The 19850-nt window shown below is 27.3% G+C and overlaps 1 protein-coding gene across 14 annotated transcripts in view; it reads left to right on the top strand.

Annotated features, from left to right (window-relative positions):
- The window catches only part of LOC107442127 (neuron navigator 2), a 524062-nt gene that overhangs the window by 258395 nt on the left and 245817 nt on the right, over window positions 1-19850 (top strand). For 6 of the 14 annotated variants that reach the window (XM_071180184.1, XM_071180183.1, XM_071180180.1 and 3 more), the window contains exon 1: window positions 18411-18753. The exons of the other annotated variants lie outside the window; for them this stretch is intronic. The gene's annotated coding sequence lies outside the window, so the exon portion shown is untranslated. Of the gene's footprint in view, window positions 1-18410; window positions 18754-19850 lie in introns of those variants that run through there. 14 annotated transcript variants of the gene reach the window in all.

Raw genomic sequence — 19850 nt, 5'->3', positions numbered from 1 at the left:
CCAAACTTGTTTGTATGTCAACTTAAAAAGTGATCAGTCTTCTCCAATTTTGCAATACAACCTATTCAACACAATTAATCACTACTTGAAATCTAATGCAAATTTTCAAACTTTATATGGCGTAAGGTAAATCAGTCTTTAATTTTTAAAATTTAACTGATCTAGCTATTTTTTCAAATTTTAAATCTGAAGTGCAAGTTTGGTTAAGTTGCAAATTACCTTTACATAAAAAGATTAATTAAAATTTTCTATGTTATATATATATATGTAATATTAACTTTTTAATATTTAAAAACTTACTCCAATGTTGCATTACATGTGCTCATAAGAAGTTGTAAAAACTGAGAATAAGGCAGTGATTTTAATAATTTTCATCTACGCGGAAAAATATCGTCAAATTGGCGATTTTTAAAAAAGTTCAATGACTTTTAAAATATTTAAGGTATTCTTCTGTTTTAAAACCCTGATAACTCTTCACGGCATCAATATCATCTTGATATATATATTTTAAAGACATCGTTTTACTTCAAGTGTAAAGCATTTAAATAGTGGCTTTTTTTCATTTTCCTTGGCGATAGAGTTCCGACGTCCTTTTAAGCCAAAGATATCTCCACCGCTAGAAAAACAAATAGTTCTGAAACAAAAGTTGGTTTAATGAACAAGCAAGTAACTAAATGGAAGAAAATTCTTCAAAAGATTTATCATTGGAAGGGTGTGTCTTAATTAGCTTTAAGTAATTTTCAAAGTGAGAAAACTACACAAATTTCTTTCATTTTTAACGTTATTGGGAAGTAACCTAAGTAACCCTTGGTCTCAAAAGCTCTGGCTCCTAATATCAAAATTTAGTTTTGCGCCATGTGAAGATGCAATTATTCATTGCTTGTAGAATCCATCTCTATTAATACTTCAAATCGAAATACAAATATTAATACTTTAGAAGCTCTATCAATACTATTAATAACACTATATAATCCCCTTTTTTAGCGATTTAATACAAACTAAGGTAAGGTGTTTTACCAACATTTGTGCATTTTTTAGTTCTATTTAAAATTCTCAAAACAGAAATTTATCTTAGTAAATTTTCTAATTGTTTATTGAAAATCGCTCATTAAACTTTTCCGACTTGGTGCTGCTAATAGATACTATTGCATACTTTGTATGGTAACTTCAGAAGTTTAAATATATGAATCCATTAAACAATTGAATACACGGTAATGTTTTACCATACATAATTTTTTTCATGACCATTTCCTTTATTTTTAATTCGTAAAATTGAAATTAATATTAATCATTAATGTTATACCATAATTTATTGGAAGACTATTCATCGAATTTCACCAAATTTGTGTTGCATATTTAATTATTAGATTTTTCTTTTGGTATTAGATATTGAATAAGCAGTCTGTTTAACATTATTTCATATTTGATCAAATGTAAATTGCGTAAAATTATATGTAAATCTACTTTAAGAATTCTGCTAGGGAAATAATTAAAATTAAAAATTAAAAACTCAAATCAAAAGTACATTACTTATTTGCCAATTTAAATATTGTTTTTACAACAGTTTCTCTGTAAGTTTCAAACTTTTAATCCAATTTGTAAAAATTGAAAAAGAAAATGCTTCACAAAATACTCAAGCTCTTAATTCTTCTTTCTGTACTCAGTCAACGTTGTCTGGAATTTTTGTTCAATGCAGACTATGAAAAACGTAAAAGAAAATATAATTCAGAAAACATTAAGTGTGGAGAGTAAAAAAGAGAAAAAAAGAATTACTCCCATGTGACATCTTGCCAAATTCATTTTACTTCCATCAAGAAGTTTAATTTTAAAAAAAATACATGAAAATAAAATTAGAAAGTGTAAAAAAGTTTGAGAGTGCTCGAAATATTTTTATTAGAAGGAGAAAGCAATTCATCTTTTTAGAGGGAGGCAAGTATTTTGCAATTTAAATTGTCTGTGACAATGCTTTTTGGCAAAACATGTTTATTGATTTTTCTATCCCTCATTGCATAAAAATTGAAAAACAAACTTAATGCAACATTTATTTTTCACTTTGATCACAACAGATTACTTACTTAATTTATTATTATTTCTTGAAGTAAAGTGTGTATTATATTTTGTTTTAGCCAAACTTGTTTGTATGTCAATTGTTCCAACAATTTAATTTTTAAAGCATTTTCAGGCTATTGAAATATAAATTATTTGAAGGAATATTTTCAAATATGACAAATTTTAATAACAATAAGAGTAATCAAATTATAAAAAAAATGATGAAGAAACGTTACTATTAATCATTTTTTGAACCATAATTTTCGATGAATCAAAAACCAGAGTATTTTCATAACTAACATTAAACAGCCGACCTATATCGAATTTGAAGCTACCTATATCGATATTCAGTTTGATCGATTTGGAATTATTATACCAACCCAAAAGACAAGGGAACTATTGGACCAAGCATTAGGTCAATCTTGCCTGCGTGGAAAACTTGAATGCAACTAACCTGCATTTGTGTTGCATGCATTGTGTGTGCATGAATAGAAACTACCCATGGTTATCCCGACGACTATGGGCCCCCATTTACCGAAGGTTATTTTTGTCAGAACTGTGGACGGTAGGAGCTGGGTACAGTGCAAGAATCGATCATCCTTAGCCCAGATTCGAACCTATTAACTCATTGGGAGGCGTTGCGTTAATTTGATCGTTTATTAGTACATTTTACTAAGCACAAAAAAAAATTAATTCAACTAAAATTTGAAAATTGCTTAAAGTATTTACATCATTCATTGTGACTAACTCAAATAATTTAACGATTAAAAGATCTGACGTTATCATGTAAGCTTGAACTGATATGATAGTGTATTTCTTACTGTTAATGTTATTCAATTTCCGGAGATTATTGAAAATAACTTAGATGAAGTAAATATTTTTTGAGCGTTGATTATTAATAATTATCAATTAAGTAATCAGTGTGATAGTTTTCAAAGGAATAGAGTTATTATTAGTTAAAACCGGTTTTTATTAATAATTGCTAGTTACTGTATAAAATGAAAAGGGCTATTTATTATCTGTAACAGTATTAACAGTTACCGAATTTCAATGATAATTAATAATAGTAACATTTTTATTCTATTATTTTGAGTTTACGACTACCAATGTTCAACTTCACAGCCTCGTAACTTTGAACTGATTCGGAAGACAAGAGAACTCCTGGATCAAGATGGAGAGAAATTTGCCTGCATGGAGGACTTTTTAATGGGACTAACCCGCATTTTCGTTACATGGAGAAGAAAACCACGAAAATATCCCACTGTTAACCTGGCAGCAAGAGGACTTACATCCATGATGCGTGTACTACTGAGGATATTTTATGTCAGCACTGTAGTCTGTGCGAGCCAGTTGAGAAATTCTTATCAATTAGCCACCGTTGGGATTCGAACCTGGTTTACTCCATCGGAGATATCTGCGATTATTAAGACAAGAAACCATGTTATTTAATTAAATAAAATTATTTCCTATTCGAGACACACGCTAAGGATTTCAAATTGTTAGCCATTAAATTAGCTAAATATCGACAGTTTTTGCCAGGTTTCGATAGTCTTCGCCAAGTACAAATCTTAACTATTTTGTCATTATTAATTTTTTCCCATAGAAAACTATTTTACGGTAGTTTGTATCCGTCTTATATAAATTGAACCCAATTCTAATTGGATATGCGGAGCATCCACCGAAAATTACTGTAATCGGATGAAAAAAATAATGGTTTGCTTTTAGCATAAATTTGAGAATTGAGTTAAATATATGTATATTTCTTTCCAGTAGAAAAAATCATTTGCCAATACTTTCGTCAAAATAAAATTGTAATTGCTAAATTTACGATTTTATCGCATTTGGCGAGATGGCGAATGCTTAGCAATAAAGAGCAAAATAAAATTACGGCTATGGCTATATTTAAACTACGGCTTCGTAACGAAAATAAGACTTAATTGAAACTTGAAGTTTTAATTAAAAGCTATTGAGAAGCCTTACTCTTCATCGAAAATATTATTTCGAACGCTGTAGCTGTAGAGCTTTCGGCCTTTTAAAGATGTTTATAGATTTTGACTGAGTTGAGTTTAATTTCGAAACGCTTTCCCGACCTGAAAGAAGTTTTATAAGTTTTCCTCGAAGTATCCTAGTAATTTCCGTTAAAAGAGCTGCTTAGAAAGTTCATATATGGTTTCGTTCAAAATGTGAGATTATACTTTCCGTAAAAATAGAATGTCTACAGGAAAAAATTATTACTATTATTTTTATTTGAATATTAATTTTTCGAATCTTATAAAACTATGATAAGGTATTGAAGAACTATTTTAAACATTATAAGATATTATAAATTTGTAAATGAAAAGTAATTACAAATTTTTTAACTGAAATTTCATTTCTGACTGAAATAATAATCTTATGACAAAAAAAATGATTTTGTAAATATTATTTGATTTAACATAATTGAAATCATAATTAGTGATTTAACTAAAAACTAATAGCTATTGCATTTTTTGAAAAATTGATACTACCCTGAACAATGATATTGATAATTTGAACCCTTTATCGGTACACGGTGAAAAAAAAAATTGTTCAAAACTGCAAGAATCTATTGAGCTTTTGCTTTATGGGTACGCCAAAGAGCTCGGTAATTTTTACCCAAAAACTTTGGTAATGATTTAGACAAAATTAACAATAAAATACAGTTTTGAAATATTTGATAAAACTTGGTACGTGTGGTGAAAATTACTATTATGATACCTTAGAGCATGGTATAAAAAAAAATTCATTCGGATAAATTTAATTTTCGGTTTTGCATTTTTTACTAAATGCGTGGTTATAAGAACTATAATTTTTTAAAACCAGAATTTCTGATAAACCATTACCATATAAAGTAAAAAATTACCAAATGAATGGTTTCAATACCGTATATTTTGATTTTATTAACTAGATTTATGGGTTTATAAATGTCATTACCATGGAATGCGGTAATTTTACCAACTTTTTATTACCCGTGGCTATTGACCCATCATAAAGCGTGAAGAAGCTGACTTGAAGCATTAATTAAAACACTTTTTAAACACAAGCAATTTTTTTTTAAATGTTTTGTCAAAAATTAGCTTGAAACCAAATGTTAAATGAATTTCTTTTAAAAACCTTTGTTAGTTCACTCAAAAAAATTAATTATTTTAAATTCTCATAAAATACTATTTTTAATCAAATATTCCTATCGCATAAAATTTACATTTCAAATAATTCATTCTAAAACCATAAATTCTATATGTTGTTTATAACAGAAAACTTTTCAAAAAAAATTTAAATGATAAAAAAATAATCTAATTTAAGGGACCTTTACTTGACTTAAGGGATTTTAAAGGGCATACATGTAAAAAAGTTTTTAACAAGCATATCAATATTTTTTTTTATAATACAGTACAGAACCCGTTATACGGAAATCAGAAAACCGGAAAACCAAAAAACCGGAACGAAATTCGATAAATTTTCCCGTCATTTTTTAAAAAAAAAAATTTTTTTTCCTCATAAGATTTTAGGATTTTTCGTTCTTTTTTTTAAAGATGTTTACCTTACCATCATTTTGGAAATAATCATTAGTGTATTACTCCATCGTTTTTTCTTCTTTTTAAGATTATTTGCGAAAAAAAATTTTTTTAGTTGGGTTTAACAATAAAAAAACGGCTATTTGTAGCGATTCAGAAAACCGGAAAAATCAGTTATCCGGAATAGCGATGGTCCCGATCGTCCCGGATAATCGGTTCCCTACTGATTAGTTTTTTTCTCTCCTTTTTTTATGAAACTCGGTTACAAAGTAAGCGTCTTTTTAACCAAAAATAAAAATGTCATCAATGTTTAAGGTTTGCCTAAAAAGCTGAGTTATGATATTTTCCCATAACAAACTTTGAAAAAACTTCGTAAAGTTTATATGCAAAACAGTAGCATTTTCTCCCCAATTCACTCAACGTATCCTTTTGCTCTAACTTCGGTTGTTTTCCCGAAATGGCATTTCGTGGCAATTCAAACCGACTATAAAAGACGATCTAACCATCCTCCAGAGTAAACATTAAAATGTTTACTTTATCGTAATCATAAACCCGTTGTTTTCCAGAAACTTAGAACGATCAGAGCACCCGACGGAATGAATTTGACACGAATGACTGAAGCTTGATGAAGACCAGTTTACACTCAAAGGGGGGACAAAGGGAAGAAGAATTTTTATAAAAAGAACGCTAAGCTCCAAAATGTTTATGTTAAGTTAAATTAAATGAACCGCATCAAAGCAATTTTAATGATGCGTTAAATCATTTATGGACATTGAGTAACTTTTAGTTATTATAATTTCACCTCATTTTAACACCCATTTATTCAATGTAATGGGGATTGCGAATTTTTTTTATTCAATCCATTTGTTTGTAATAAGTTTTGAAAGTTTGAAATTGGGAAATGTTAATTCCTTTTGAATTCATTTGTTTAGTTATTTTTAGAATTGTATATTTCTTTAATTGTTTAAGTTGCAATGTAGAAAATTTTAATAGAATAAAAGTTATTTTTCTTACAATATTATGTGATTTTGCTTTTAACATTTTAAAGCGGTATATTGGATACCGATTTTCATGATTTATGATACCAAATAAATAGTTCTATGTTTTCTTCATTTAAATGATTTTTCAGAAATCGTAATTAACTTGATTCATATTCTGAAATTTATGCCATGTTATTTTGAGAATTCATTTTTTGAATTGTGATACCGAATCGAAAAAATTTGCTATAAAAAATTATTTACATAAATTGATATAAAAAATTATATTCTTATTTGATATAAAAAATTAGAAAATTATCCAAAAGAAGGTTATACGAATCCGGTATAAGATAAATATTACGATGCATTAAATGTTTATTAGAATTGATTTTTTTACTTTTTATTTTGTAATTTTTTTTTCAGTTCCAAATCAAGTAGTTGGAATTAGCATTTTTAAAACTTGTATTAAATTGGTGTTTCACCATTTAGATAACTATTAAAACAATTTTAAACTTTATTTGATCTAACTCAATATCAATTTTAACCAGTGTAATATTTAACTCACTTAATCCTTCTTTTTTTCTTTCTAAATACACGCATTTAAATTATCAACTTAAAATGTTTCAGTTCGTTTTTAGAAAAAAATGGAGCTTTAGTAAACATAAAAAAGTAAGCTACGAATTAGATAAAAATATAATAAACTTTGCCAAAAAAATTTTTATGTTGAAAAATTATATATAAGTATTACAAAATATACTTTCATTTTTTTTATCCTCATTGTTAACAGTAATTTCACACAATTTCTTTTTACACTTTTTCATTTACTACACTGTGAAATTAACTTGAAATAAAATGATCCTAATAATCCTAAACACATTTTTTTTAGTTTTTCAACATCAAATTCGGATGGGTATTACACCACAGTTTTTATACTGTACAATTACTACATCAAAACCTACAGCAAATAAATATACATATACTGATAAAATACTTCTCTTGTTATTTTCTTATTTTTACAATTATTTTTTACTCCAAATATTTGTCTACAAAATTAATGATGATAAAATCAGAAATATATTTATTAATGAAGTACTAGTTAAAATGTATTCTTAAATTTTTCTACTATAAAGTAAATGCACATTAATTAAAATTTAAAATTAAATTTAGTTTTTAAACAATCCTGGGCACTCCAAAAAGGCTCTGTTACGTATTATCTTATTTTTCTTCAAAATAAATAAATAAATAAAAATCTGTAAGTTGAATATCACAAACAATTCTGAAGAAAGGAGTTTGTGAAATCATATGCCCTGAAAAATTGTAGTTTTTTCTTTTTTAAATATTATTTTAAAACCAAATGAGATACATAAAATAAATTAAGTATGAGGGAAATTTTTGTAACTAAGTGTATATTTTAAATAAATTCAAATGTTAGTTTGAGCAGACGTAATTGCTTTCCTATAAAATGTTAATTGAAATTCTTCATCAATCATGAAAATTAGATTAGACGACATATCAGAAATGACAATGATACTCTTTTAAAAAAGCATCACAGTAAAGAAAAACAATAATAATTCTTGTTTCTTTTCTTAAAGTCTACATTTTCCCCGCAAAATGGATCTTTAGCAAAATTAGTTCTGCTCAATATCACCCACTGTCATTTCTCATAGACATATACTCAAATTACATATGCTTCTCACGCTGCTTAAATCAAATTAACATAAAAATGAACATAATTAACATAAAAACACGATTGAATTAAGACAACGTATAAGAAATAAGAATGACACTCTTAAAAAAAATGGTAAAAAAATAATAATAATTCTAATTTCTTTTCTTAGTGTCTTGCATTTTCCCCACAATATGAATCTTTGAAAAATTATTTCTCTTTAATTTCGCTCTTTGTCATCGCGCATCGACTTTTATTCAAACTATGAATACTTCTCACGTTGCTTTAATCAAATTAAAATATCATTTTAACAATTGCTGGAGGCAAGTGTGGGGTTAATTTCATTCTATTCTTTATTATCCATTTCGTCGGGAATTATCAAAGAACAAAGCCTCGTTATTTTCCGCCAATTTATTTCTTTGTGGCTTTCATTGAATTGAATAAAACGAAATTTGATTCAAATTTATGAAGTTTATAATTACTTGGTTTGTATTCCTTGATGAGCGAATTGTGATAAGGACATAAAATATTATTATTTCACATGTTAACTATAGTTTATGAATGGAAATTTATTTTAACCTAGTTTTAGTATGAAAGGAACTTTATTAAATTCAGTTCTTTTGTGCTTTTAATTGAATTTTATGACTCAAAATAAATATGAGCTGTAATGAACTACAAAATGACATGAGTGTTAATTAAGTTAATTTTATTTGTTCCAATTCTTTTCAAAATCTTTCATCCTAACCATCAAAGAAAGTACAATTAATGATTATTTTGAAGTTGGAATTGATATCTATTTACTTTTTCTAATCAACGAGTTATTCAATTGAAGATTTTTTCTCCATTTGTTAAGTTCATTTAAGTTACATTATTATAAAACGGAAATTTCTTTGCATGGGAAATTGAAACAAAATTGAATATTACATTCAAATATTTTCAACTGATTTTCAAAAATTTCTTTCCGAAATCAACAAGACATGGCTAATTTTACATAAATATGTATTCTTGTTAAAATTTCTGCGGCGTTTTAATTTATTTTAAATTGCATTCGTTTTCTACCTAAGTGTTCAGCGGTGCTTATAAAGTCTTCTTCGATTTGACCCACGTCTGCTAACTAGATCAAATGTTTTTCGGGCCAGAAGTTTCAAGTTTTGTAACTAATTCATGAACCTTATTCTAATTCATAAACAATTTAAGAGATATTTTATGAACTATATCAGAATTTGAATCTTATCAGCACTGAGAAAAAAAAAGCATTTTTAAAACTACTAGAATATAGTAAAATTAACTGTATTTATGGCTCTAAGGGAGCACCAAAAAGCTAGGAAACTTTTACCTAAGCTCTTTGATAATGATTTTGGCAAAATTAGCTGCAAAATATGGTTTTATAACACGTGATAAGATTTGGTATATGTCTCAAATTTTGATAATTTTATCATGAAACCTTAAAGCGTGGCATAAAAACTACTTAATCGGATAAATTTACTTTCTATTTTTGATTTTTTAACTGAATGTATCTTAATAAGAACTATACTTTTGAAAACATGAATTTTTGGTAACACGTTACCATAGGAACGAAAAAATTCCCAAATGAATGGCTTAAATGCAATATATTTTGGCTTTTAATACGAGAATTATGGGGCTTTTTACCAGAAATGTCATTACTATACGTTACAGTAATTATACCAGATTTTTTTTTTTGTCCGTGAGAAATTCAACAAATTAAACTTGATTTGGTAATACGTTTTTTGTTCCTTCTCATAAATGTATTTTAATTTGAATTTTTCCTTTCAATTTATAATAAATTTTAAAAGATCTTTTTTATTTTGACCCTTTTGGATCCGTTACTAAATTTCTTTGTAAATGAGTCAGAATTGTGGAGATGGGGGATTGTTGATTTTTCCAGCTCCGAACCTTACTAAGAACTTGATTCCGATTTTGACTAAAATGTAATTTACTCTATTAAAATGTACTCATTTAAATTTTCCACCAATTCCTAGGAATGTGATAATATTATAAGTACGTTAATATAAATATTTTTACGATAATATTAATGCTCTCTACACTGAGAAAAAAAAAGTTTGATCAAAGCTTCCAGAATATGTTAAAATTTACCATCTCTCTGACCCTATGGGAATACCAAAAAGTTCGGTAATTTATAAAGAAACGATTTGCTAAAATTAATAATAAAATGTTGTATTTATAAAATGCGGTAACATTTGGTAAATGTAGTAAAATTTGGTAATTTTATCATGGCACCATTTATTCGGTTAAATTTACTTTTAAGTTTTGTGTTTTTTACGTAGTAATTTTGAAAACTAGAATTTCCCGTAAACCGTTACTATGTGAACAGATAAACTACCGTATATTTCGATTTTATTAAACAGAATTATATATCTTTTTTACTAAAAATGTTATTATTATACTGTACGGTAATTTTAACAAAATTTATTTAACCGAATGTAAAAATTATAATCTTGTGATAATTATTCAAGTAATAGTTTGGATAATTATAAATATTTGCTTATGATTTTTGATCCTTAAGACTTTTTTTTCTTCTTTTCACCTATAAAACTAAAATTTTAACTAACCAGAGCCGAAGTTGAGCAATTTTTCTAACTCGGGCTCCTGCAAACTGGTTTCTGGATTAAAAGATTAATTCATTTCAAACGTAGCTTAAAGCACCTATGTTATTGCAGAATTTTGTAAACCTACTTAAAAAATTCAAGAATAAAAAATTAGTTGAAAATTTTATTTTATCTATGGGTTTTTTTAAAAAACTGGAGCATTTGAAAAAATTTACACAATCTTCAGTGCATTCTCGATAATCTTTTTACTATCCATTTAAAATTTTTAAAAACATTTTAATTTAACAAAGATAAAAGATCCGCAGTTTTGGAAGATGAAATTAAATCAGTCATTTCCTATTTTAAGTAACCAATTTGCATATTAATTTAATTCAGAATTTTTATCTATGCGTTAATTTTAATAAAATACCATTGTACGCTTAAATACTGGCTCTCTTTACGCTACATTTTTTTTTGTATATTCCATTAATTAATTTCGACTAATTCCATAAAAAGAAAATGGAGTAGTTTTATTATTTGTCTTTCTCATTAAAGCAATCAACCTTTCTGCTAGAATTTTCTAATTAACAGCGAATAATCATCCAATGATGATTTAAAAAAATACTAATCCGTAAATAATTAAATTAACAATGCTGGGTTTCCTGAATCTAGAAAAGCTCAGGCTTTGCCAGAAAACAATTTTATCTTTTTTTTTTTTTTCGTTTCCGAAAATTAATCAATTAAGTTATTCTATATACTGTGTTTTTTAATCAGTACAAACATTGATTCGATGTCTTTTATTGAAAGAATGCTTGACTGATTTCTCGGACTGATTTTTATTTAAGTATAGAATTTACTGAATATAATATTTATAGTATTACTAAATAGAATTTAAAAAGAAAATAATAATGACATTAAATTTGCAATCTTTCTTACTAATTTTACCTATAAAGTTTGCTATTAATTTTTTGTTTAATGTCCGCTTTGTTTTACGCATATTAAAGAGGTGCGATTGTTTTTATTCCTTATTGGTACACAGAGAAAAAAAAAGTACTGTATAATTATGAAACAGTTCGGAAATGGCTTTTCTGGTTAAAAAAAAAAATAATAATTCTTGCACTAAAAACAAAAATATACGGTATTTAAACAATCCATTTGGTCAAAATAATAGCTTACCGCTTTAGTTTCCTGGGTTTATTTATTTCAATCATTAATTTGGTAATTTTTACAGGAAATTCTATCTTTCAAAATTGTAGTTCTTATTATTACACATTTAGTAAAAGATGCAAAACTGAAAAGTACATTTAATCGAGTAAATGGTTTTTATGTCATGCTCTACAGCTACAGTCCCCAATTTTTTTCAGTTATGGAACCCTAAATGGTCAAGCTTCTTTTGGCGTGAACCTGGCATTATAAAAATAAGTTGCAGTTGGGAATACTAACAAAAAAAGAAAGGAAAAAAAAAACACTGATTATTTTGAAAATATTTAAAGTCAAGAGTGAAATATTTAATATTATGGATTTGTTTTTATTGTATGCATGTGCTGAAAATGAATAAAATAAGCTGAATTATGTTCTTCCAAAAAGAAGGGTTATAAACGTTGTGAAATAGTTACCAGAGAAGCGTAATTCTTTATTCTTGAATTTAGTTATTTTATTTTGAATTCGAAAGCTTGTTTAAAAATTATAATTTATTTTTTTATAAATGCATATCCTTTTCATGATCTATTCGATAGATTATAATTTTAAAAAAAAATGTTTTATTTATTTATTTATTTTTAATTTTGTTACTACTTTTGCATCGCATTTTATATAAATTAGTTCATTTAAGCAGCTGAATATTAAGTAGATTATGGATTATTGATTGGATAAAAATATAATTATTACTGGTTGAGTAAAATCTTAATTTTAGGGACCCTTTACTTCTTGTAACCCCTGAACTCCTGCCACGGAGCTGTGGAGTTCTGCGGAACACTTTTTGAGACCACTGCTTCAAGGTATCATTATAAAACTAACAAATTTTATCACATTTACCAAATTTTATTACTTTTAATAAAACCTTATTTCATTGTTAATTTTACCAAAATCATTACCAAAGCGCTCAGGTAAAAGTTATTGAACTTTTTGGTGCTCCCACTGAGCCAGAAACACGGTACTTTACATTTAACTGAATTTAACAATAATGTAACAAACAAGCCATTTATAGGCTTACGGAAACAATCCTTGCAAATCGTTCAGTAGAGTATTTCTGTGAAAAACATCGCAATTTCTTATTTGGAAAATTAGACATCTCTGTATATTGAGCTGTTATCTAATGAAAATTGCGTAAACTTGTAAGGTACAATCTAAGAAACAATAATAAGAAATGTAAAAATGTCACATTAGGAAAAAGTGTAGCCTATCATTTTTCTTTTAAAAAAAATCATTAAAATATAAATTGATTTTTAAAAAAAATTTTCAAGCACTTTTTTTCTTCTTTTAAGTGTGGCATATATTTGTGGTTTATCACTATATCAAATTCTCCGTATGTGCTACCAAGTGCTTCATTATTATCTAAATTCGCAATCAATCAAAATCTTCCCCTCCGAACATTTGAAGAGAATTTCTGTAATAATTACCTGAACAAAATCTAAATAAAATAAAACTCGGCCTACAGGTCTTGTGGTAGACCCTTTCTGGTTTAACATCCCGTTTCTTCCCCTTGATGTAACACTAGCCTAACAAAGCCATGGAAAGAAGCCGCCAAGTATGGCGCGTGCTGGAATGAAATCCCTTAAGGGGCGGTCAATCATCTAGGTTGTAATAATTGACCATCCTCGCGGAATGTTACTTATTTTGTAACTTTGGGGCATTGGAATTTTCCCATTAACTTTGTTTCTGATTGAGTAATTTGTTGAACGCTCAACCAGACTGTTGATAGACAAATTCAAATTTACGCGAACTTTTGACAAAACGATCTTGTTTATAACAATGAATCTTATTACAGTTAAATAATTTACATAATATGAAGCGTTATCGTTATTACACACGTTATTTAAATGGTAATTTAAATAGCAGAAAAAAGTAGTCTTAAGGCTTTTAAACTTTTCCTCAACCAGTTCTCACACAATAGTTTTCTCCTTTAATGTAGCAGTGCACAGTTAGTTGCGTAAGTGCCTGAAGCATTCTTTTTGATTAAATGTCCCTGAAAAAAAAAAGGATTGTAATAGTTTGTAGGGTCAAAAAGACTAATTAAGAAGAAAAAAAAACTTAAAACGTTTGAAAAATCTAAATCTGTTTTCTAAATATGCTTTCATGCATATAAAGGTGGAAATTATTCTATGATAAAACTGTAACTACTTCTAATTCTGCTGCTTCATTACATTTTGTTTTTATTTTAGTTTCAAACTTTATTTCAGTTTTAAATTTTATTATAGTTCATTTTTATACATATAAATAGGAAGAATATTTGAATTTTAATGACTTGAGCTGAGGTGCGTTTTTTTCCCAATGAGGTGAACCAAGTTCGCATCCCAGCGGTGACTGGTTCATTCAAATTCTACTCCCGTATTGCACCAACCACAGTGCTGAAGTAAAATAACATCAATGGTGGACGGATCATAGGTTGAAATCCCCTTTCCATCGGGTTAACCGTGGGAGATTTCGATCCTCTCCATCTGACGCAAAGGTGGGTTAGTTCCACCAAAAAGTCCTCCACGAAGGCCAGTTTATTCCAATGCTTGAACCATGATATCTTCTGGGTTGGGTTCAAAATTACAAGTCTGCAGGGTTGAACATAAACTAAGAATAAACTAAGAATTGGGTCGGCTGTTGAACGCCGGTTATTAAATAAAATAAAATATTAATGACTTGAAACTTCATTGATAAACTTGTTTGAAATCCCATTCTATTTGCTTACATCAAATATCATCTGCTAAAAAATTTAATTTCGTAATAAAATGTAGTTTTAGTTTTAATGGTCTTAGTCATGAATTTGAAGTCTCCCACCCTTCGACTAGAGGTCTGGGATCGTTGCACATTTCACAACGTTCGCACTCTTTGCACGCTACAGTGCAACAGTGTGATATGAGTTAAATATATGATGTATTTGAGTGCACCAATTTGTTCCTTTAAACTATTATTTGTTTAAAAACACCGGGCACAATAAATTTTTTTAGTTTTTTTAAAGCATGATGAAACAAAGTTATGGTGTAAATAATAAAAAAAAAACTCTTTTATCTGCTGTCCTCTCAAAGTGCAAATTAATATTTTAGATTCATTTTTTTTCTACAACTACCTACAATATGTATTGCATCGTACATATGAAGTAATTGTTTGCCATTTAACTTTAAGAATCCAGATACCAAAATTATTTTTTCATCCCTTGTGTCTGAAAATTAGTTTTCGTTAATGAGCTATTTCTCATTATTTAAATAAACTTGAAAAAGGCATCGCATCTTCTAAAAAAATTTTTTTGAAAATTGTTCGTGCGTAATCATCAATATTCCCAAAGAAATATATTTTTATTTATGTAATAAAAAATAATATTACTGACATCTAATATTTTCTATCTATTTTGATAGTTTATTGTGTGCTATAATTATGCATGCAAAAATATGATGCTAATTTACTTTCTTCAAGTTTTTTAATCACTTAAACATGAATGAGAATGACTTAGTTGTCTGGGTTTTCTTTTTTTTTTCTTTTTGCTAATTATTTTAGATTGAATTTTAAAATCATATTTATTTTTATATTTTTACAGTGTGGATAAATAAATAATATTTCCATAATCTCCATCATTTTAATTCAGTCAGCAATACGTTTTTAAATAATTACTCATGCGATTAATAAAATACGCAAACTTTTATTAGGGTACTTCAGAGGAAACTCAATTTCAAAAAACCTCAAAGATTAAATTTCATTGAAATGGAAGCAAGTTACAGACAGAGCACCCTTTGTAAAAATATACTTAAGAAATCATATTCCGTTTGTAATTCCGATGTCAGAAGAGAGAAAAAAAATGACTCCAAGACGGGTTACAATCCTTTGATTCTGTCACAATAAACCAGTTTATCGCCAAGAATGCTCATTGGAGAGAAACAAAGCCCGTGAAAGTGGAAAATGACAGTTTTATCTGGAACATCGAAAAACAATAATTTTTAAGTGTGCTGGATCACATTTTTATGTAAAAACTACTATCGAGGATTTCTTTTCGTCTTTATATCTCTCTCAATAATTACGTAATATTTTTTTTTAAAAAGAAATAACGAAAAAAAAATTATTATTGAACAAATTGATATTTTTTAAGGGAAAAAAAATGGATATACAAGGTAAAATACGTAACTTTCGCAATTCGAGACAAGAATTGATCGGGTATGCAGGCGGAAAACATGGAGGAAAAAAAAAAAAAAACTTTATAAATGTTTTTTTTAGGGAAAAAAAAAAACGACAGGTAAATTACTTTTTCTATCTCTCTTTATTTATTTTATTTATTTCATTTATTTTTTATTTATTTATTTATTTATTTTATTTACTTATTTATTTGAAAACTTATCCTGATGTTCATTTGGAATTTGATGACAAGACAAATTTGTACAGACTTCGATATAGATTAATGTTCTAAATTTCTGTCTTCTCTTCACACACTGAAGAAGGTTCTCGTTTGTAGAAGTGAAACTATATATAGTATGTCAATTCTTAAAACTGGTCCTTTTTGTCCGTTATTTGTGCTTTATTGCCGCTTTGTTTAAATAACGGTCTATTCCAAGTTCCAGCAACAAATAAAAAAAATAAATAGTTTTTTTTTCTTTTAGAGGAAAAACTAAGTAATGATTTCAATCGTTTTTTAAGTAATCTTTTTTAATATTTATTACCACGCAGTTCAGTAATTGATTTAGGCAATACTGTATCTTCATCTTTAACAGAGAAAATGCTTTTCTTTTTTTTTTAAACTTCAAATATAATAAAAGATTTATCTGTTTCTAGATGAAACGGAATTCGGAACGGACTTGGGAAATTCGATAACTAAACATTTTATTTGGAGAAAATAAATCCTGGGTACTGCATATTTTTTGAATGAAAACAACTAACATATTGTAACTGGGAAAAAAAAGAAGAAGAGCTAGGTTTTTTTTACATCTCGCAAAAAGTATCATTCGCGTTACATAAATGTATACAACGTTCCCTTTCAGGAAAAAAATACTTAGGATTACTAGATGTAATTTTGGAAATTTAAATGAATATAAATAAAAGTAATGTGATTCAATGATAGATTCAATTATAATTTGATCCGGAATTTTTTTATTGTGAAATATAGAATTGCAGTTGAATTCATTAAGTAAATAAAAATGCAGCATTAATAAGTTTTTTTTTTGTAGATTTTTGAACATTTTGGTAAAATGAGATGGATAAATTAAAAATAAATTAGATTAATGCAAAAATATGTAATGAATACTAGATCAAAAACATTTTTCCCCCTTATACATTACGCTTTTTTTCCCAATCCCTTTTTATAAGGATCAATAAATGCATATGTTCTTTCTCCTTACCATTTCAAATTTTGTTTTAACTTAGCACACAGAATAAATACTCAGTATACAATTTAGTCCATTTTAGTTCTCAACGAGCCATGAACTTGAACAAAACATTTAAAAAAATATATACTTCACCATTTTAAACTTAGTTATTCTTATTGAGAATTTTATACAAAAATATTCCTTAATTTTCAGAAAACAAATGATTGTGTTTAAAATAAATTATGAAATTATTTTAAACCAGAATGTTTAGATTTGGTTGGAAAGAAATTGCCCTTACCCTATTCGTTAATGAAAACGAAGTTTAAATAAATCAATACCTAAGTTGTGCTTTAAAATGGCCCCGCATAATTTTTGTAATAACCATTTTTTTACTTGAATAAATAAAATTTTATTTGAGTAAATAAAATTGTTCAATATGAAGTTACCCTAACTAAGCCGATTCAAAAGATAACATAAATTAATTCTTTAATAATTTAATTGGCAAATCATATGTAATCTAGATTTAGTTAATGAAACAAATAAAATTTTTTTTTAATAAATACCAAAGGGATAGTTAAACATCTCCCCTTCAAGTTATTTAAAAATTATTCTTTTTAAATAATTTCATATTTTATATTTTTATATATTTATTGCTATTTTTATTTTTGTATCAATAAAAAATGTTCATTCTGGAGTTGCGTTAATTATGCCACCGCTCATGATAACATATTCCTAAATTAATCTACAAAACCTATTTAACTAAGGTTTAAATACCAGTTTCATCATTAATAGCCACCCCTGTAATTTATAAATATGCATATTTATAAATTAATTTTCTTAAATCATTTTCTGATGATTTTTTAAAATTTTATTTTGGAACAAATAAAAAATGTTCAGTCTGCGCTTGTCTTAATTATACCACTTCAAAAGATAAGATAAATTAATCATTTTATAAATTAATTGACAAATCCTCTAAAATTAATACTCAATTAATCAAGAAATAAAGTTCTTTTCATTCTTTCTTCTTCCATATAATTCCACTCAGCCAAATTAGAGCGATAAAGCAACCATTATATCAACCCTTCACCGAATTTCAAGTCCAGTCTGGGAAGCTTCTATGAGTCACATGCAAAGAGAAAGGCACCCTCTCGCAATGCATTTCGGGAGTGTTGTTGGCCAGCTGAGACCTGAGAAAGAAATCGTCTGCTGAGAACAGCACGTTGAACCAATCAGAGTAGAGTGCATGCCCGGTTGTGGCGGGCCAGGCAAGCAAACAGTTGGCTTGGTTTGTGTTTTGTTTCTTTGATGTTGTGCGGATTCTGTTTGTTGACACTTTGGCGATTGTTGAACGGACTAATGAACTGTGTGACAGTGTGAGGATACCAACACAAAACATGTTGTTATCATCATTTATGAAATAAGTGTTGTGATTTCTAAATAGGATTTGATTCGTCAAGTTAATTTGAGGTGAGTTGTTCACTTTCATACGAAATTCCAAGTAGAAAAAAATCTATTTACTAACTCCAAGATGTGTTTGTTAAACATATTTATTTATAGCAAAATAAATATGTTTTAGCAAATTTTCAGTGCAATATTTTTTTTAATAATAATAATTTGAATGAGTTAGATCTAATTTTATGTTAACAGTTTTATGTTATTTTATCAGCACAAATCTACATAAAGTTAATAGAAGGTTTAAAATATGAAGCATGAAACATTGTTATTTTAATATTTCTTTGTATGACTAAATTTATCACAATTAATTTTAAATACAATTAGGTTCGAAATTTATGGAAATTATTATTTAATTTATTTCTGCGTTATATTCTTAATATACATTTTTAGCTGAATAGTTATCGCTTCTAAATATTTGTTATTTTTTATTTTAAAGAAAGGAAAAAAAAAAGAGAAATATAAAAAGAAAAAAACTTTTGTTCAAAAATGTTGATTTTTTTTTTGTAATAAAATGTATTATATAAAACACTATTATCACAGCCAAAGTCCATATTTTTCAAGGTTATAGAGGCCTATTTCAAGTTAAATCTTTTCTTGTGATATTCTTAAAATTATTCATAATTTATAACAATCAGCTATAATCCGGAAAAACGCATCTTATTTCATCTGTCAACAGATGCCTTTAAAATTGAATTTAAGGAGGAAAATGTTATTCCATTATGTTACAAAAAAAGGAATAATTTTATAATTAAATTTCTGTTTAGAAATAAAGATATTGCTAGCAGTCATTAGGATCAAGGAGTGGTGGGGGGGGGGGGAGACTCCTATTTAAAAATATTTTGATTAATGTTTGCTCTTGCTTGGTATGATTTTTTAGTAGATTACCTAAATTGGTGTTAAGGCTTATATATTTTTCCATGAACAATTTTATATTTATTTCGGATTCCTGATTTTTGAGTTTAACATCGATATCTGTATTTCTCTTACACTGCAACAAAGAAAGCCCTCCTTTCTTTTTCGCAGTGGCAACAAATGATTAAAATATCAAGTGTAGGAGCTTTCAAAAGCATGAAAGCATAAACCTACAATTCTACAAATTTCTAACGGAA

This window comes from Parasteatoda tepidariorum, chromosome 4 (assembly GCF_043381705.1).
Source record: "Parasteatoda tepidariorum isolate YZ-2023 chromosome 4, CAS_Ptep_4.0, whole genome shotgun sequence".
NCBI classification, from domain to species: Eukaryota; Metazoa; Arthropoda; class Arachnida; order Araneae; family Theridiidae; genus Parasteatoda; species Parasteatoda tepidariorum.
The sequence above is the reverse complement of the archived record's forward strand: the minus strand, read 5'-3'. Positions and strand labels throughout refer to the sequence as shown.